The 21,471-nt window shown below is 36.5% G+C and overlaps 7 non-coding genes across 7 annotated transcripts; 4 read left to right on the top strand and 3 right to left on the bottom strand.

The window, feature by feature from the left end:
- Positions 1-560: 560 nt before the first annotated feature.
- Positions 561-675, bottom strand: LOC127832753 (U5 spliceosomal RNA). Its single transcript, XR_008027111.1, has one exon. It is a non-coding gene; the product is annotated as a U5 spliceosomal RNA (small nuclear RNA).
- Positions 676-7,775: 7,100 nt separating this feature from the next.
- Positions 7,776-7,881, top strand: LOC127832785 (U6 spliceosomal RNA). The gene has a single exon (XR_008027137.1). It is a non-coding gene; the product is annotated as a U6 spliceosomal RNA (small nuclear RNA).
- Positions 7,882-8,732: 851 nt separating this feature from the next.
- Positions 8,733-8,849, bottom strand: LOC127832794 (U5 spliceosomal RNA). The gene has a single exon (XR_008027146.1). It is a non-coding gene; the product is annotated as a U5 spliceosomal RNA (small nuclear RNA).
- A 513-nt stretch (positions 8,850-9,362) lies between these two features.
- LOC127832784 (U6 spliceosomal RNA) lies at positions 9,363-9,468 on the top strand. Its single transcript, XR_008027136.1, has one exon. It is a non-coding gene; the product is annotated as a U6 spliceosomal RNA (small nuclear RNA).
- Positions 9,469-18,325: 8,857 nt separating this feature from the next.
- On the top strand, positions 18,326-18,431 carry LOC127832782 (U6 spliceosomal RNA). The gene has a single exon (XR_008027134.1). It is a non-coding gene; the product is annotated as a U6 spliceosomal RNA (small nuclear RNA).
- Positions 18,432-18,503: 72 nt separating this feature from the next.
- On the bottom strand, positions 18,504-18,620 carry LOC127832728 (U5 spliceosomal RNA). The gene has a single exon (XR_008027088.1). It is a non-coding gene; the product is annotated as a U5 spliceosomal RNA (small nuclear RNA).
- Positions 18,621-19,595: 975 nt separating this feature from the next.
- LOC127832843 (U6 spliceosomal RNA) lies at positions 19,596-19,705 on the top strand. The gene has a single exon (XR_008027191.1). It is a non-coding gene; the product is annotated as a U6 spliceosomal RNA (small nuclear RNA).
- Positions 19,706-21,471: the final 1,766 nt, after the last annotated feature.

The raw sequence follows: 21,471 nt of genomic DNA, 5'->3' as shown, positions 1-21,471 counted from the left end.
AAAGCGGAAAGTGTCGTCCCTCTGCACAGGCTTATCTGGGACGACACTTTACGCACATGCATTATGCCCAGTTTTCTCAGAACACGACTCAAATGTTCTACATGAAGATCGAGTGATGCAGATATAGGAGCTTCATTCCATGTTTGACTCAAAATTAAGGCAATTCCTGACAATTTCTGTTTGAAGAATATTACGGATTCTTAAACGTAGGTGTAAGAATTGTTTGGTGAATACGAGCCCAGGTCGGACGGTCGCGAACGCTCACGCGCATGCACACAGACGGTCTGCCCAACGCAATAGCCTGTGCGACGCGCACTTTGCGCACACGCAGGGCGCACCAGTGTTGGAGAGCGGCCAGCGTTTTGTCTTATGCGACATAATTAACAACAAAAACAATAACAACCGAAACAACAACAATCGATGCAACAACTACAACGCGTAGTGTTACTACAACAGAAGAACGGGCAACGCGGACAACGCGGACAACGCGGACAACGCGGACAACGCGGAGCTGGGTGCCTAGCTGCTACCGAGGCTTATGTATTGACACATTATTGCATATCCTGAATTAACAGGACTTCAGAAATAAGTCTATAGACTCATTGAATGTTCCACTGCACGGAAATCTTTAGTAAAAGGCGAAATTTTTTTTTCTTTTCATAAAACTTTATTCATGACGTACCCTGGGGTGTAGATTGCCCCAGGTACCCGCTAAAAGAATTAAATGTGAAATAACAAATGAATGGTGACTTATTATAATATTTAACAAGATTAACAAAGTTATAAGAAACAAAATTATGTTTTTCACAATTTACAAACAGTCTTTTGCACGTCTGCACGTTTAATTAATATTCCAGTCTTTGTTCACGTCTGCACGATTATATGATTTTATTGTAAAATTTATATGATGTTATTGTAAAACAGAACACAATGATAGCTTTTAACAAATAAAAGTCACCATCTTAAATTTAAGCGGGTCTTTATTAGTATTATGTATTGAGTTTATATCCTTGATTATAAATCGAGTAATGTATCCACACTTCCTTAATAATTGTAAAGAATAACGAAAAGAAACATATGAGGTTGTACATATAAATGAAAAAACTATAATGAAATAAAATGTGGTTCCCAGCGAACCACCTCAGGTCATGCACGGGCACTTCCTGTGATGGTCTGCCAGGATCATGATATATAGTCTACAGCTGCCCTGGATGATGGAGTTGAGGCACGTGACAGCCTTCGGTACAACTACTCACCCGCCTCAACCCCACCATCCAGATAAGCCTGAACAAGTGTGGAAAAAGCATGTATAATATGAAATATATTTTTTGAAATGAAACTCAATACGCAAGAAAGGTTAGTACAGTGTTCCTATGGCCTACATGAATGTAAATGAGGCAATGGTATAGCGTATATACATAGTGATGAAACATGAGTGATAATGAAATTCAATGAATGAAATGAGATGAGCCCATGACCGGGTTACACAGTATATGATATATGATTGAAATGATTCATAGGAACATTGATGATAACAGTGATGATACATATATAAATACATCAATACAAAAACTCATCACACAAATGACACAAAACACTGTATCACTTTGTTGTTCTCTCTCTCTGATCCAGGATGACAACCCGAGTAACAGCCACTAACGGCCCCGCAGCTGCCATCCTGAAATCAGAGAGAAAACACAAAACAGCAGAGAGAAACTTAATACACTTATTTCAATCATAACACTAAATGTTAGCATAAATTGCAGGATTCAAGTCTAATCTAAACTCAACTTTTTTATTTGCATTAACGTCACAATAATTACCCCATATTAATTCAAATTTCTCAGATGAAAATCTTTCAAAATCTAATAAAATGCGATATTTTAATCTATAAATAAGTTTGCAAATAAGATCAAATGGACTAAACAATTTTTTGTCAAATTTTACATCATTTCTAGTTCTCCAAATTATTTGTCTTGACTCCGACAGCAGAATAAGAAAAACATAATTAATCTCCTTATCATATGAATTATCAACATTAAGATAATGAAATTGTTTGAGAGACAGTTTATGATTGTCTGCAGTTAATACATGCATTAAGAATAATACGACTTTATTTATAGATGTAGAAATATAACACTCAACAAATAAATGATCTATAGTTTCTGGTTTCGAACAAAATGTGCATTTACTAGATCTTATCATATTTCTCGAAAAAAGATATTGGTTGGTTAAAAGAGCATTATGAACAATGGAAAAACATGTGTTCCTACACTCAGGATCTACTGCACTTGAAAATACATTTTTAAAGCTATTATTAAAATCTACAGATTTACAATCCCTTACACATTTTGGTTCAATATTCATATTTTCAATAAAGTAATTATAAATCTCTTTAACAGTCCAGAGAGAATTCACATTTGATTTACAGTTTTCCACAAAATCTGTAAATACACTTAAACATTTAACATAAAAAGGGGGAATAATTTCACTATGAGGAATATTATTAGATGCAATTGAAGGATTATATTTCTTCAATTGCAAACCTGTCCAATAAACAGCAAATTCTACCCAAGGAGTATTGTAGTTATTAATTATTTTAAAAATATGACATAGATAGAATGAATGGATTTTTAATTCTAAATTTGGAACATTAAGTCCACCTTTTAACATGTGTGTATACAATGTTTTGCGGGATATAGGCTCTAATTTTCTGCCCCATATAAAGTTGAAGCAACGTTTTTGAAACATGTTTATATAATGACTAGGTACAATTTGAGCTTGTATAAAATATATAAGTTTTGAAAATACAAATGTGTTCAAAATCGAACTTTTACCCTTATACGATTTACCACGAGATTTCCATAAATTAAGAATTCTTTCAAAATTAGATAATAAATCATGAAATAAATCATCATCTGTTAAATCATAACCAAACCTGTAACCTAATAACTTGCAATTTTTTCCCCAAGAAATGCCGAAAGGATGATCAGACCTTGACTTCCATTTCCCCAAAAACATTCCACAGCTTTTCTTATAATTTACCCTTGACCCCGAAACCTTTTCAAAGTCTGACACATGTTTAAAAAATAAGGAAATTGACTTTTCATCTGATAGACAGGTGGTATTGTCATCAGCATAAAGGGACATTTTCACATGAAACTTTCCACCAGGAGTTTTGATACCATTTATATGTGGGTCATCTTGAATAACCTTAGCAAAGGGCTCTAAACATAAAACATAAAGGAGAGGTGATAAAGAACAGCCCTGACGGACTGATCTTGTCAATGCAAATGGCTCAGAAATATGTCCATTTACAATGACAGATGACCTTATGTCTTGATACAAGACCTTAATCCAATGTATAAAAGAGTCATTAAAGCCAAATGATTGAAGAGTGCTAAACAGAAAAGGCCATGACACACGGTCGAAGGCCTTCTCCTGGTCCAAGCAGATAAAACAAGCTGTTAAGTTTTTCTGCTCGACATAACTTATTATATTACGAAGTAAATGAATATTATCAAAAATAGTCCTCCCAGGTATTGAACATGTTTGAGTTATTCCAATAATAGAGGGCAAAACCTTTCCTAATCGTGAGGCCAAAACCTTTGACAAAATCTTCCTATCAATATTCAAAAGTGAAATTGGTCTATAATTTTTAACAGATGTTTTATTACTGTTATCTTTGCAAAGTAATGTTATATAAGATAATTTTTGTGATTCTGACATATGGCCCGATTCAAAACAAGTATTAAATAAATACAATAAAATATCACCAAACAGATGAAAGAATTTAACATATATCAAAGAAGTAAGTCCATCACTTCCTGGAGACTTAGTATGATCCATTTCCTTTAATGTAGAGAAAATCTCATCCAGAGTAAGAGGTTGGCTTAACAAAGCATTATCATCATTGGAAATTTTAGGTAGGTTATTTAAAAACTTAGAGTTTAAAGAAGGGTCAACAGGTTCATCAGTATACAAATTTTCATAAAATGAATGAAAAGTTTTTAAAATATCATGTGATGATTTCTTGTCCATACCATCATCTATTATATGAGTTATAGTTTTATTAATACCATTTTGAAATTCTTTATCATGAAAATAATTTGAAGCATTTTCATTGCTATTCAGCATATTAATTTTGCTTCTTATGTAGGAACCATCATATATTTTATTTTGTAAATTTTCAAGTTGATTTTTGATATTAATTTTTTCTTCAATATCTTGTGAATTATGGTAAGTTTTAATTAATAGTTTTATTTCTTTGTATGCATTAGATTTCTTTGATTTAGAGTAATCAATACAAAATTCTTTTATTTTATTTTTAATTCCATCCCACCAATCTAAAGTAATATCTTCCGTTCTACTTATTATTTTAAAATAAAACTCAAAGGCTGAAATAAATTCATCATCATTTAAAATTGAATTATTTAATTTCCAATAGGAATTTCCAATAGAAATGGTTTCATTAGAGTTGTTTAAATTAATAATTACATTTACAAAATCATGGTCTGAATAAATGCAAGGTTTAATGGAAGACTCAATACAATTACCAATTAATAAATTCGACACATAAATCCTATCTAGTCTACAACTTATTAATTCTTTTTTAATAGATATTCTACTCCATGTTGTAGTGGTTTGTTTAGGATACAAATGTCTAAAGACATCTTTTAATTTATATTTATCAATTATATGTTTGAAAACAGCACAGCCAATAGGAAGTCTATCAGTATCTCCCCCTGATTTATCTAACTTAGGATTCAGAACAAAATTGAAATCTCCAATAACAACTAGATGATAAGAACTAACCAAATATTTCTTAATGGAGGAAAAATAATTATTTCTATCTCCAGGGGCATTTGGAGCATAAATATTACATACCCTGAAATTTGTGTTTACAAACTCAACATCTGCATATATAAAACGACCATCATAATCCGTTTGAAAACTATGGCAAATAATATTTTTATCAGTAATGATAGTACATACACCACATGACTTATTTCCATTTGAAAAACTCCAAATATATTTATAATCTTTGGAGATAAAATTTTCTACATCTTTGGCTTTGGAGTAAATGTCTATATGTGTTTCCTGTATACATAAAATGGCAGGCTTATTTTGCAAAATGTAATCTTTAATATACTGCTGTTTTTTTCTGGATCTAAATCCATTTATGTTAATGCTATGTATTATTAAAGACATTCTTGTAAGTTTTGAAATAATCTTAAAATAATTACTTGCACAATGAACTGACACCAACGTTTTAAAAACGTTAGTTATTTTTAGAACACCATCCATTACACCGAAACATACAGGACAGACATTACATGAGCTAGAAATAATCGAGGAAAGTGCATGTACAATTAAAGATGGCTGCGCCCACAAAATAAACGTTATCGGGCATTTAATTCTATTGGAGCAGTGAAAATAAAGCAGACGAAATATATATACAGAGACTAGGCTAACGATTTTGTAAACTCGCTGTTGTAATGAGTGTACTATGTACCTAAGTAATGTTGGAAATAGATAAATGCGCTCACATTTACCACGAGGATATTGAAAAAGGATTAAAGGTGTACTGTTGATGAATAGAGTGTTTAGAAAAGGTGTTTTATTAAAGATATAAATTGAGTACATATAACAATGAATAGCGTATACACACACTAGCATATGAACGTAATTTATACGCTCACACATAATAAGAAATGCATTTGTTATATGAGATTTTAAAGTTATAGTTTTTGTTATTGTACATATATACATACTATTATTTACATAGATTTTATTTATGCATATGCTATATACTAAATAAATAATGTGAAAACATGACATTTTAAATATGCCAATATAACGGTCACACATATTTTCTATGTGATCGGTATATATGCCAACATTATATTGTAATACATAAAATATAATGATAAATATATATACAAGTGAACTATTTACACAAGGTATTGATATACATTGATTTTTAACAGTAAAGGGTAATTTAAAAAAAGGATTTTTAAAGATGTAAGTTGATTTTTGATAAAGGTAATCTATTAATTGAAATGGAATTGTATTTATGTTTGTTCTTACACATTTAATCAACAGGGGTCATGTTCAGATCTTGCGAATCTAAATCAATTACTAATGTATGTTCTTCGAGATCATCAACTTCTAACACCGTAAATCTGTTTTGGGGTAAGGGAGACAATTCTTCACTACTGTTAGTATTTTCTTTATCACATACTCTTTTTGATCCTGTGATCAAACCCTTTCGACCCCTCTTTTCTCCCCTAACCTCTAAATCTTGTGCGTCCATGTTTTCCTCCTCTTTCTCTGTTTGTGTCACCTCTTCTGCTGATATCTGTTTCTTTTGACCGCTTGATTTCTTTTTCTTGCTAACAACGACCTGGAAATCGTCCTTCTGTGTTGATGATTGTTCAACCGTCACTTCCGGCCTTTCTGCAACTGTCTCCTTGACATTTGATGATGGTGCCTTTTGTGCCACATCAGGTGCCTTTTGGGCCACATCCTTTACAACTTTTGTCCCTGAAACACTCTCCTGGTTGTGCTTAAATATTGCATTAATATTTTGTGGGCATGTATTGCGTACATGTCCCACCTCTTGACAATAGAGACACAAAGGTTGCCTTCCCCGCATGGTAATAAGGGCTCTTGAGCCACATTCGAATGCTAGTATGTGTGGTATAGCCTCTGTCATATTTGAATCACACTCAAGTGTGACTATCCTCACTCCAGATCTTGTGACAAAGTCACCAACCTTCAAAGTGTCATGTTCTACAGAAACCACTTGCCCAAACCCTTTAAACATATCTGCAATTGCCAAATCGCTAATAAATGCTGGTAGCCAGTGCACTCTGCACGTGACCAGTTGTTTTCCATATTTGAAAAAAACGGTACTGAACCCCACTATGAGTAACAGATGATTGCATTGATACTCTAGATAAAAAAGAGCGGCACTTATCTGAGTTTGCAAAGGTGACGTCATACTCTGCCGATCCCGGAGGTCCCGAGGCTAACCACTCCACGTCAGTATCTTCCACTCCATTTTTCGTCAGAATATTTACTACGCCCATCATACTGCATCCTCTTTTTCCTTTAACTTTTACGGTTCGTTCCCTAGCACTGTCTACTAAAGCACTTCCGGTCAAAGCCGGCAAATGCATTACTGTCATCATTTTTAATTACTTTAATCGATAAATAAGGCGAAAGATTTTTTCGTGTTACTGTAGTGAAACCAGAGTTAAACAGTGAACGCCCGTGCAATGGTTGATGTACTGAACGTGCATATCAGCTCACAGGTTACGCTCTGTAGTATTCCGCTGAACAAATCGCCGATCACGAGAGTTCCTATTAATAGCGAAGCTATTGTAAACGTACAGTTATTGGGCGGAAAACACTATTAATAGTAAACGCACAGCTTTGTAAACGCACAGCTATTGGTCGGAAAACACAATAGGTCGTAGTTAAAAATAGACTGGTAACATTAGTACAGTGCGCCGGAATGTATGATATTTACCATTCACAGCTGCGCTCTTCTGTTCCGTTGCACTCGATTGGAACGATGTCGGCACCTCAATCGCGTATCCCATTACGCTGCGACCGTAGAAAGCGAATATACACTGCCGGGCGAAATACCTCTAGGTATGTATCTGGAGCGGAGCACACGCAGACGGGCATTTTAGTGCGCCTTTGAACCTGCAAAAGTGCGCTTTAGATTACACCACATATAGAGCATTATCGTTACCTACTTTTTCGTACTGCTTCGGCAGTACATATACTAAAATTGGAACGATACAGAGAAGATTAGCATGGCCCCTGCGCAAGGATGACACGCAAATTCGTGAAGCGTTCCATATTTTTTTACACAAGGGCCCGTATCCAAAACCCCATTCTTTTCACTTTAGAACAATCAATATACCTAGAATCAATAAAAATACATCCGGCGCTTGAATATTTACATGTTACCTACCGCTGGTAATGATGTCGTTGAGAAAATTAGCCTTGTTCTGAGAAAACTAGGCTTAATGCGTGTGCGTAAAGTGTCGTCCCAGATTAGCCTGTGCAGCCCACGCAGGCTAATCAGGGACGACACTTTCCGCCTAAACTTGATTTTCGGTAAGGATGGACTTCCTTGAAACTAAAAATACCATAAAAGCGGAAAGTGTCGTCCCTCTGCACAGGCTTATCTGGGACGACACTTTACGCACATGCATTATGCCCAGTTTTCTCAGAACACGACTCAAATGTTCTACATGAAGATCGAGTGATGCAGATATAGGAGCTTCATTCCATGTTTGACTCAAAATTAAGGCAATTCCTGACAATTTCTGTTTGAAGAATATTACGGATTCTTAAACGTAGGTGTAAGAATTGTTTGGTGAATACGAGCCCAGGTCGGACGGTCGCGAACGCTCACGCGCATGCACACAGACGGTCTGCCCAACGCAATAGCCTGTGCGACGCGCACTTTGCGCACACGCAGGGCGCACCAGTGTTGGAGAGCGGCCAGCGTTTTGTCTTATGCGACATAATTAACAACAAAAACAATAACAACCGAAACAACAACAATCGATGCAACAACTACAACGCGTAGTGTTACTACAACAGAAGAACGGGCAACGCGGACAACGCGGACAACGCGGACAACGCGGACAACGCGGAGCTGGGTGCCTAGCTGCTACCGAGGCTTATGTATTGACACATTATTGCATATCCTGAATTAACAGGACTTCAGAAATAAGTCTATAGACTCATTGAATGTTCCACTGCACGGAAATCTTTAGTAAAAGGCGAAAGATTTTTTCGTGACTGTAGTGAAACCAGAGTTAAACAGTGAACGCCCGTGCAATGGTTGATGTACTGAACGTGCATATCAGCTCACAGGTTACGCTCTGTAGTATTCCGCTGAACAAATCGCCAATCACGAGAGTTCCTATTAATAGCGAAGCTATTGTAAACGTACAGTTATTGGGCGGAAAACACTATTAATAGTAAACGCACAGCTTTGTAAACGCACAGCTATTGGTCGGAAAACACAATAGGTCGTAGTTAAAAATAGACTGGTAACATTAGTACAGTGCGCCGGAATGTATGATATTTACCATTCGCAGCTGCGCTCTTCTGTTCCGTTGCACTCGATTGGAACGATGTCGGCACCTCAATCGCGTATCCCATTACGCTGCGACCGTAGAAAGCGAATATACACTGCCGGGCGAAATACCTCTAGGTATGTATCTGGAGCGGAGCACACGCAGACGGGCATTTTAGTGCGCCTTTGAACCTGCAAAAGTGCGCTTTAGATTACACCACATATATAGAGCATTATCGTTACCTACTTTTTCGTACTGCTTCGGCAGTACATATACTAAAATTGGAACGATACAGAGAAGATTAGCATGGCCCCTGCGCAAGGATGACACGCAAATTCGTGAAGCGTTCCATATTTTTTTACACAAGGGCCCGTATCCAAAACCCCATTCTTTTCACTTTAGAACAATCAATATACCTAGAATCAATAAAAATACATCCGGCGCTTGAATATTTACATGTTACCTACCGCTGGTAATGATGTCGTTGAGAAAATTAGCCTTGTTCTGAGAAAACTAGGCTTAATGCGTGTGCGTAAAGTGTCGTCCCAGATTAGCCTGTGCAGCCCACGCAGGCTAATCAGGGACGACACTTTCCGCCTAAACTTGATTTTCGGTAAGGATGGACTTCCTTGAAACTAAAAATACCATAAAAGCGGAAAGTGTCGTCCCTCTGCACAGGCTTATCTGGGACGACACTTTACGCACATGCATTATGCCCAGTTTTCTCAGAACACGACTCAAATGTTCTACATGAAGATCGAGTGATGCAGATATAGGAGCTTCATTCCATGTTTGACTCAAAATTAAGGCAATTCCTGACAATTTCTGTTTGAAGAATATTACGGATTCTTAAACGTAGGTGTAAGAATTGTTTGGTGAATACGAGCCCAGGTCGGACGGTCGCGAACGCTCACGCGCATGCACACAGACGGTCTGCCCAACGCAATAGCCTGTGCGACGCGCACTTTGCGCACACGCAGGGCGCACCAGTGTTGGAGAGCGGCCAGCGTTTTGTCTTATGCGACATAATTAACAACAAAAACAATAACAACCGAAACAACAACAATCGATGCAACAACTACAACGCGTAGTGTTACTACAACAGAAGAACGGGCAACGCGGACAACGCGGACAACGCGGACAACGCGGACAACGCGGACAACGCGGAGCTGGGTGCCTAGCTGCTACCGAGGCTTATGTATTGACACATTATTGCATATCCTGAATTAACAGGACTTCAGAAATAAGTCTATAGACTCATTGAATGTTCCACTGCACGGAAATCTTTAGTAAAAGGCGAAATTTTTTTTTTTTCTTTTTCATAAAATTTATTTATCACATAATTGGGGTGTAAAACGCCCCAAGTATCCGCTTAAAAGAAATTAAATGATTTCATACAGTACAAGGTGACTTTAAATAATATTTAACAATAGTAAGGAAAGAAGAAAACTAATTATTTTATAATTAATTAATAAACACAGTCTTTTTACCGTCTGCACGTTTTATGTGTTAATATATAATTTGTAACAGTCTGTTCACGTCTGCACGTAGATAATGAAATAGATATATAGAATTATAGAAATAGTGAAACGGTTTTAACAAATAAAAAGTCACCGACCTAAATGTAGCGGATCTTAATTAGTAAAATGATAAAGAGGTTGTTTTTATTTAATATAAATGCTAACAAATCACACTTCAAAAAAAAGAAAAAAGGTGCTCCCAGCGAACCACCCCAGGTCATGCCCGAGCACCCCCCGTGATGGTCCGCCAGGAACATGTCAAGAAGTCTACAGCTGAAACCAGATGATGGAGCTGAAGCACGTGAGAGCCTTCGGTACCACTCCTCACCCGCCCCAGCCCCACCATCCGGCCAAGCCGGAAATAATTATGAAACAATAAATGTATATGAACGAATAAATTGGAAAAAGCCTCTTTACTTAAGGAAAGGTCAGTCAAGTATCCTATGACCTACATGAATGAAAATGTGTTAATGGTCTGTCGAAATACATAGTGATGAAAAATGAGTGATAATGAAGTTCAATGAGTGAAATGAGATGAGCCCACCACTGGGTTACATAATATATGAAACAATGATTGAAATGATTCATAGGAATACTGATGATAAAAGAGATGATGCAATAATACAATTTACAATATACAATTCACAAAAACTTCTTCACACAAAATTAACACTGTCGCGTTCCCTCTCTGATCCAGGATGACAACCCGAGTAACAGCCACTAACGGCCCCGCAGCTGCCATCCTGAAATCAGAGAGAAAACACAAAACAGCAGAGAGAAACTTAATATACATATTTCAATCATAACACTAAATGTTAGCATAAATTGCAGGATTCAAGTCTAATCTAAACTCAACTTTTTTATTTGCATTAACGTCACAATAATTACCCCATATTAATTCAAATTTCTCAGATGAAAATCTTTCAAAATCTAATAAAATGCGATATTTTAATCTATAAATAAGTTTGCAAATAAGATCAAATGGACTAAACAGTTTTTTGTCAAATTTAACATCATTTCTAGGTTCTCCAAATTATTTGTCTTGACTCCGACAGCAGAATAAGAAAAACATAATTAATCTCCTTATCATATGAATTATCAACATTAAGATAATGAAATTGTTTGAGAGACAGTTTATGATTGTCTGCAGTTAATACATGCATTAAGAATAATACGACTTTATTTATAGATGTAGAAATATAACACTCAACAAATAAATGATCTATAGTTTCTGGTTTCGAACAAAATGTGCATTTACTAGATCTTATCATATTTCTCGAAAAAAGATATTGGTTGGTTAAAAGAGCATTATGAACAATGGAAAAACATGTGTTCCTACACTCAGGATCTACTGCACTTGAAAAGACATTTTTAAAGCTATTATTAAAATCTACAGATTTACAATCCCTTACACATTTTGGTTCAATATTCATATTTTCAATAAAGTAATTATAAATCTCTTTAACAGTCCAGAGAGAATTAACATTTGATTTACAGTTTTCCACAAAATCTGTAAATACACTTAAACATTTAACATAAAAAGGGGGAATAATTTCACTATGAGGAATATTATTAGATGCAATTGAAGGATTATATTTCTTCAATTGCAAAGCCTGTCCAATAAACAGCAAATTCTACCCAAGGAGTATTGTAGTTATTAATTATTTTAAAAATATGACATAGATAGAATGAATGGATTTTTAATTCTAAATTTGGAACATTAAGTCCACCTTTTAACATGTGTGTATACAATGTTTTGCGGGATATAGGCTCTAATTTTCTGCCCCATATAAAGTTGAAGCAACGTTTTTGAAACATGTTTATATAATGACTAGGTACAATTTGAGCTTGTATAAAATATATAAGTTTTGAAAATACAAATGTGTTCAAAATCGAACTTTTACCCTTATACGATTTACCACGAGATTTCCATAAATTAAGAATTCTTTCAAAATTAGATAATAAATCATGAAATAAATCATCATCTGTTAAATCATAACCAAACCTGTAACCTAATAACTTGCAATTTTTTCCCCAAGAAATGCCGAAAAGGATGATCAGACCTTGACTTCCATTTCCCCAAAAACATTCCACAGCTTTTCTTATAATTTACCCTTGACCCCGAAACCTTTTCAAAGTCTGACACATGTTTAAAAAATAAGGAAATTGACTTTTCATCTGATAGACAGGTGGTATTGTCATCAGCATAAAGGGACATTTTCACATGAAACTTTCCACCAGGAGTTTTGATACCATTTATATGTGGGTCATCTTGAATAACCTTAGCAAAGGGCTCTAAACATAAAACATAAAGGAGAGGTGATAAAGAACAGCCCTGACGGACTGATCTTGTCAATGCAAATGGCTCAGAAATATGTCCATTTACAATGACAGATGACCTTATGTCTTGATACAAGACCTTAATCCAATGTATAAAAGAGTCATTAAAGCCAAATGATTGAAGAGTGCTAAACAGAAAAGGCCATGACACACGGTCGAAGGCCTTCTCCTGGTCCAAGCAGATAAAACAAGCTGTTAGGTTTTTCTGCTCGACATAACTTATTATATTACGAAGTAAATGAATATTATCAAAAATAGTCCTCCCAGGTATTGAACATGTTTGAGTTATTCCAATAATAGAGGGCAAAACCTTTCCTAATCGTGTGGCCAAAACCTTTGACAAAATCTTCCTATCAATATTCAAAAGTGAAATTGGTCTATAATTTTTAACAGATGTTTTATTACTGTTATCTTTGCAAAGTAATGTTATATAAGATAATTTTTGTGATTCTGACATATGGCCAGATTCAAAACACGTATTAAATAAATACAATAAAATATCACCAAACAGATGAAAGAATTTAACATATATCAAAGAAGTAAGTCCATCACTTCCTGGAGACTTAGTATGATCCATTTCCTTTAATGTAGAGAAAATCTCATCTAGAGTAAGAGGTTGGCTTAACATAGCATTATCATCATTGGAAATTTTAGGTAGGTTTTTTAAAAACTTAGAGTTTAAAGAAGGGTCAACAGGTTCATCAGTATACAAATTTTCATAAAATGAATGAAAAGTTTTTAAAATATCATGTGATGATTTCTTGTCCATACCATCATCTATTATATGAGTTATAGTTTTATTAATACCATTTTGAAATTCTTTATCATGAAAATAATTTGAAGCATTTTCATTGCTATTCAGCATATTAATTTTGCTTCTTATGTAGGAACCATCATATATTTTATTTTGTAAATTTTCAAGTTGATTTTTGATATTAATTTTTTCTTCAATATCTTGTGAATTATGGTAAGTTTTAATTAATAGTTTTATTTCTTTGTATGCATTAGATTTCTTTGATTTAGAGTAATCAATACAAAATTCTTTTATTTTATTTTTAATTCCATCCCACCAATCTAAAGTAATATCTTCCGTTCTACTTATTATTTTAAAATAAAACTCAAAGGCTGAAATAAATTCATCATCATTTAAAATTGAATTATTTAATTTCCAATAGGAATTTCCAATAGAAATGGTTTCATTAGAGTTGTTTAAATTAATAATTACATTTACAAAATCATGGTCTGAATAAATGCAAGGTTTAATGGAAGACTCAATACAATTACCAATTAATAAATTCGACACATAAATCCTATCTAGTCTACAACTTATTAATTCTTTTTTAATAGATATTCTACTCCATGTTGTAGTGGTTTGTTTAGGATACAAATGTCTAAAGACATCTTTTAATTTATATTTATCAATTATATGTTTGAAAACAGCACAGCCAATAGGAAGTCTATCAGTATCTCCCCCTGATTTATCTAACTTAGGATTCAGAACAAAATTGAAATCTCCAATAACAACTAGATGATAAGAACTAACCAAATATTTCTTAATGGAGGAAAAATAATTATTTCTATCTCCAGGGGCATTTGGAGCATAAATATTACATACCCTGAAATTTGTGTTTACAAACTCAACATCTGCATATATAAAACGACCATCATAATCCGTTTGAAAACTATGGCAAATAATATTTTTATCAGTAATAATAGTACAAACACCACATGACTTATTTCCATTTGAAAAACTCCAAATATATTTATAATCTTTGGAGATAAAATTTTCTACATCTTTGGCTTTGGAGTAAATGTCTATATGTGTTTCCTGTATACATAAAATGGCAGGCTTATTTTGCAAAATGTAATCTTTAATATACTGCTGTTTCTTTCTGGATCTAAATCCATTTATGTTAATGCTATGTATTATTAAAGACATTCTTGTAAGTTTTGAAATACTCTAAAAATAATTACTTGCACAATGAACGACACCAACGTTTTAAAAACGTTAGTTATTTTTAGAACACTATCCATTACACCGAAACATACAGGACAGACATTACATGAGCTAGAAATAATCGAGGAAAGTGCATGTACAATTAAAGATGGCTGCGCCCACAAAATAAACGTTATCGCGCATTTAATTCTATTGGAGCAGTGATAATAAACTTTAGCATACGGATAGAAGTGAATCGATAAAGATTTATAGCGATCATTCAGACTACGTGCAAATAAGCAGTCGATAGAAAAATAAAAGCGGGGCGGGATACACGAGCATTGACAGCTAAGAAATAAAGCAGACGAAATATACTTGTTAGATAAATCGAGACCGTAAGACAACATAGTCTGAAACTGGTTTAAACAAAATGTGTACGAGAAAAACACATATTTGTGATTTAAATGGAGACAAATAATATTGGAAAAACACAAATAAACCATAGCAGACGATAAAAAGTATATCGATAGTAATTTAAAGCATGAAAACAAGCAGTCGACAAATAAATCAAAACGGAGCGGGTTATTCAAGTGTAGAAAATGTACACTCAACAGTGACGGAGTGTATCGACGGTTTAAAACATCTCCAACATGATTTAAACACAATATGCATTTGTAAGATAACATGTATTTAAAAGGGGAGATAATTGTACACTTATTAATAAATGTGTACACACGAAACATGTATTTATACAAACTGATGTCTAGATATGTATCAAATTTTACGGGGATAGTGCAATTTAATACATATACAGTGTATTTATATATACAGATTTTTAAATGTTTTAACATTATTACGGGAAAAGTGCAATGTAATATATAAACACTAAAATAATCAAGTGTGCATATGTATACATGCAGACTGTACAACAAAACTACACAGTCCACACCTACACACATGCTATATTGAATACCGTATAAAATACATGCCAATAAAACAGTAAACACTGTGCAATATATATTCAATATATTCATAAAATAAACTATGTTTTTATTCATGCCATATTTATAAATTTTTACTATGAGAATGAAATATACAAGACCCCATAAAATGGGTTGTTTGGGGGTTATGCAGTATTCAATATCCATAATACTAGCGTGTCGTTTACAGTTCATGGTGTTGTAGTTATCAAAATCATTATGCTAAATCGAAGTCCGTTATTGAAAAAGAGGTATGAAACTAGTACGTATGTGGGGACTGCGCATCCAGGATTCCATCTAAAATGGAATCCTGGGTGAGCATCTCTGAGGTATCCAATCCAATGTCCCCGGGTGGCTCACGGCCACTTGCCACCTTATTCCGGGGCATCGGAGTGAACTCATCCAGGTCTTCAACCTTTCTTTTGGAGCTGGCCATACTCACCTCCATTTGTGAAGGCTCAGCAGGCTGTTCTTCATCATTGTCAACCACGGTTGTAGGAGCTGCTTGTGGTACCTTCTCTTTTGGTTGCTGAGATTTCCTTGGACGACGCTTAGCCTGTTGCCAATTATCGTCTTGTGTGACCACTGTCTGCTCTTGGACATTATCAGTAGCTGATCCTGGTTTCTCGACAGACTTCACGGGTGGCACGTCCTTGGAGACTTCAACTGTCTTCTTCTGCTTCAATCTGTCAGCGTATGTCCCTGATGATTGATCGGTGTCCTTGTAACCTTTATCTGGGCACATTCCCCTGACATGCCCTAATTCTAAACACCTTAGACATAGTGGGGGACGTCCTCTCATTGTCACCAAGGCCTTCGACCCACACTGAAATTTGAGCAAGTGAGGTATGGAAGCCTTTTGTGAGTCTGAAACCTCCATAGTGACAAGGCGAGTACCAGACTGACACTTAAAACCACCTAGTTCATACATTTCATTTTCAATGGTTAAAACTGTTCCATAATTAGAAAAGAGTTCCTTCAAAACAATCTTCTTAGTACAAATGGGCATCCAGTGTACTCTCACTTGTACCACCTGTCTGCCATGTAAAGTAATGTCATAAGACACATCTCGGTATTTAATATGACCATTTGAACTTGTACAAAAAGCTTTGCACTTATCTTCGTCATCAAAAACCACATCGTAATGGCCGCTCCCAGGGGGACCAGACGCAATGGCCACGATGTCCTCGCTGGTCCAGCCTTTCTCCTGGAGGATATTGACGACATGCACCATAGCAGATCCACGTCTTCCCTGGAAGCGGACCGTCCTACTCGCGATATCCGAGTCCACCGTTCGCTCATCCAAAGCGCCAAACACATCAGACATGATTTCAATCTCTTTCAAAAATACTTTTATCTCGCAAGACCCCAGAGCAGAAAAATACGTTTACGGTATTCTCTGCACCAGGTAAGTTTCAATAAAGACTCGAAAGATTTTTTCGTGACTGTAGTGAAACCAGAGTTGTTAAAGAGGGAACGCCCGTGCATTGGTTGATGTACTGAACCTGTATATCAGCTCGCAGGTTACGCTCTGCAGTGTTCCGCTACGAACGCCAATCACGAGAGTTCCTATTAAGGTTACAGTATACTAAATAATCGTTTCATGTAGGGCTGTACTCTCTAAAAAAATATCATAGTTGACAGGAAGGCATGCTTTACACTTTAAACTATCGTTCGGGTTTTATCTTTCGGAGATAATGGTAGGGCATGAATAGGTGTTCACTACTGAATCCCTGAAATATGATAAACTTGAAGACTATAGTAAAGCAGTGCACTGAAAAAGGTTACATTCCACTAAGAAACGGCCGAAAACAAAAGTTGCAAAAACAGTCGATTTTGATTCGTGTCAAGTTCTTGCTTGGTTTGAACATGGCGTACCTTTTGTATTGCATAAATCGATTCCGCTTAGAATGGCCTTTAAGAAAAGGTATTGTTATGGGGTCTCTATGTGCAAAATGTTGCACTTATTTTCGCTTAAAGTTGTCGCGCTTTTACATTGAATTATACAGGGAAACTATTTAGTATATTATGACCGACCTTAATAGTGAAGCCATTGTAAACGCACAGCTATTGGCTGGAAAACGCTATTAATAGTGAAGCTATTGTATACGTACAGCTTTTGTTCGGAAAACACAACACGTCGTGGCTAAAAATAGACTGGTAAAATTAGTACAGTGCGTCGCAATGTTTAACATTTACCATTCACAGCTGCGCTCTTCTGTTCCGTTGCACGCGATTGAAACGATGTCGGCATCTCATTCGCGTATCCTAGTACGCTGCGACCGTAGAAAGCGAATATACACTGCCGGCCGAAATACCTCTAGGTAAGTATCTGAGGCGGAACACACGCATACGGGCATTTTAGCGCGCATTTGAACCTGCAAAAGTGTGCATCAGATAGCAACACATATATACAGCATTATGGCAACGTCCTTTTTCGTACTGCTTCGGCAGTACATATACTAAAATTGGAACGATACAGAGAAGATTAGCATGGCCCCTGCGCAAGGATGACACGCAAATTCGTGAAGCGTTCCATATTTTTTAGAACAAACAATGTATTTAGACTCGGATGCCTAGCTGCCACCAAGGTTTATGTATTGACACATTATCGCATATCCTGAATTAACAGGACTTCAGAAATAAGTCTATAGACTCATTGAATGTTCCACTGCACGGAAATCTTTAGTAAAAGGCGAAAGATTTATGCGTGACTGTAGTGAAACCAGAGTTGTTAAAGAGGGAACGCCCGTGCATTGGTTGATGTACTGAACCTGTATATCAGCTCGCAGGTTACGCTCTGCAGTGTTCCGCTACGAACGCCAATCACGAGAGTTCCTATTAAGGTTACAGTATACTAAATAATCGTTTCATGTAGGGCTGTACTCTCTAAAAAAAATATCATAGTTGACAGGAAGGCATGCTTTACACTTTAAACTATCGTTCGGGTTTTATCTTTCGGAGATAATGGTAGGGCATGAATAGGTGTTCACTACTGAATCCCTGAAATATGATAAACTTGAAGACTATAGTAAAGCAGTGCACTGAAAAAGGTTACATTCCACTAAGAAACGGCCGAAAACAAAAGTTGCAAAAACAGTCGATTTTGATTCGTGTCAAGTTCTTGCTTGGTTTGAACATGGCGTACCTTTTGTATTGCATAAATCGATTCCGCTTAGAATGGCCTTTAAGAAAAGGTATTGTTATGGGGTCTCTATGTGCAAAATGTTGCACTTATTTTCGCTTAAAGTTGTCGCGCTTTTACATTGAATTATACAGGGAAACTATTTAGTATATTATGACCGACCTTAATAGTGAAGCCATTGTAAACGCACAGCTATTGGCTGGAAAACGCTATTAATAGTGAAGCTATTGTATACGTACAGCTTTTGTTCGGAAAACACAACACGTCGTGGCTAAAAATAGACTGGTAAAATTAGTACAGTGCGTCGCAATGTTTAACATTTACCATTCACAGCTGCGCTCTTCTGTTCCGTTGCACGCGATTGAAACGATGTCGGCATCTCATTCGCGTATCCTAGTACGCTGCGACCGTAGAAAGCGAATATACACTGCCGGCCGAAATACCTCTAGGTAAGTATCTGAGGCGGAACACACGCATACGGGCATTTTAGCGCGCATTTGAACCTGCAAAAGTGTGCATCAGATAGCAACACATATATACAGCATTATGGCAACGTCCTTTTTCGTACTGCTTCGGCAGTACATATACTAAAATTGGAACGATACAGAGAAGATTAGCATGGCCCCTGCGCAAAGGAAGGAGCGCAATCTTCTCCCCAGCCGTTCCAATTTAAAAAAACGCAAATAAGGGGCCATAAAAAAACGCAGAAAACGCCCGACAAAAAGGCGTTTGCGGGCCGTTATCGACAGGGCCATAGTAAATCGCGTCGTAAAAACCGCTTATCGACGGGGCTTTTGTCGACTTTGCTTTTCAAGAAAAAAGGCGGGAAAAATGCCCTATTTTGCACACCGAGGTTCTTTGACGGCGTATAGAATCGGAACCACGGGGCCGATTTGGATGAAACTTGGCAATTTTATAGATTATGGTCCAAACAAGCTATAAAATGGACGCTTTTGTACCTGACTGAGTAAAACATTCATAATTGACAGCACAAAATGGGTCATTTTTTACAGAAAGTGTCAACTTTAAGTGGCATTTAAAATGACTTTTAGACCTCAGAGAGTTGCAATTTTTTTATATTCTGCACACTTCGACTTGTTTTGCACAAACTTAAAAGCATTTATGCTTGGGATGCATATAAACCCTGTTATTTGAATGTCAAAGTCGACCAAAAATCACAATAAAGTCCCAAAAATGGCTAAGCAGCAATGCCCCTTTAACATGATTAATTATATTTAATTGCACTGTTTAAAGAGATAACTGTGTATATTTAAGCATATGGCTCTGTATTTCACACTTGATAGGCCACTGCTGGGACTTGAACCCAGAACTCATCTCACATAGTAAGATGCGTTTTTCCATTAAACTACAATGACTGTATCGTGTGAATTGGAGCCAACATATACACCCATATAATTGAACAAATCTTTCCATCAGCTTTTTCAAGGACTTTGGACCTTCATTCTTTGATAAATTATCAAACAATGGTAGCTTTAAAAGTTTTTTTTGCATGTCAATGTTCACAACTTCACAACAGTTATCAATGTTTGTGTTTTTCCATGTTCACAACAAGTTAGAAAAATTACTGCTTGGCATCTTCTCTGTGCTTCCTTCTTTCCTCCTCTTTCTCCTGGCGCCACTCCTCGAAAGTCTGTGTTGCTGTTTTCATGCAGAACCAGCTTCCGTAATACTGCGTGTGGCCAGGAGGAAGGCGTAACTCACGACACTTGCTGCATGTGTATGTCCTGTTGCTTCGCTGCTGCTTGTGACGCTTTACATATTCTCCTGCAGCCTCCTTTTTCTCCTGTTTCCGGTGGTACCAGAGAGTTGTCCGGGCTTCCGTAGACTCCTTTGGCAGCTTGAGAGGAGTGGCCGTGTATAGGACTTCAGGCTTTGGAAGTATGGGGAAAAGGCGTTTCTTCACTGTCGCAGCACCTGCCAGGTTCTTTGGACCGGAGAACTGGTGGGCAAGGTGAGGCGGAACAGGTGGCAGCGATGACGCGGAGGCCATCTGCAGAGCTGGTGGCAACGGCATGGTCGCTGTCATGGGGGGCACTGAGAGCCGGATGCCCTGCTCAAGAATGAGCAACTCCTGACTCTGAAAGCAGACAAATGGTCAAATAAGAACTGCAATACATATGTTAACAGTTTTTTTTTTAACTGCATTGTTGCCAATAAATTAATTATGGTTATAATATTTGCACTAATTACCTTCACTCTGTCGTTGTACCACTTGGTCAGAGTGGCATTGTTGACATTGAAGAGCTGCAAGGCTGTCTTCTTCATTACCACTGGGCTGTCCAGCACCAGCTGACGGATATTGCGGTAGGCCCGCGTCACCAGGGTCCAGCGGTCCTGCCTTTGGCCATCTCGCTTCTCGGGGGATGGGAAGGCGCCGCAGAGCTTCACAATCAAGCATGCCATGATACGGTTGGCATCT

This window comes from Dreissena polymorpha, chromosome 5, assembly GCF_020536995.1.
Source record: "Dreissena polymorpha isolate Duluth1 chromosome 5, UMN_Dpol_1.0, whole genome shotgun sequence".
NCBI lineage: Eukaryota > Metazoa > Mollusca > Bivalvia > Myida > Dreissenidae > Dreissena > Dreissena polymorpha.
The sequence above is the reverse complement of the archived record's forward strand: the minus strand, read 5'-3'. Positions and strand labels throughout refer to the sequence as shown.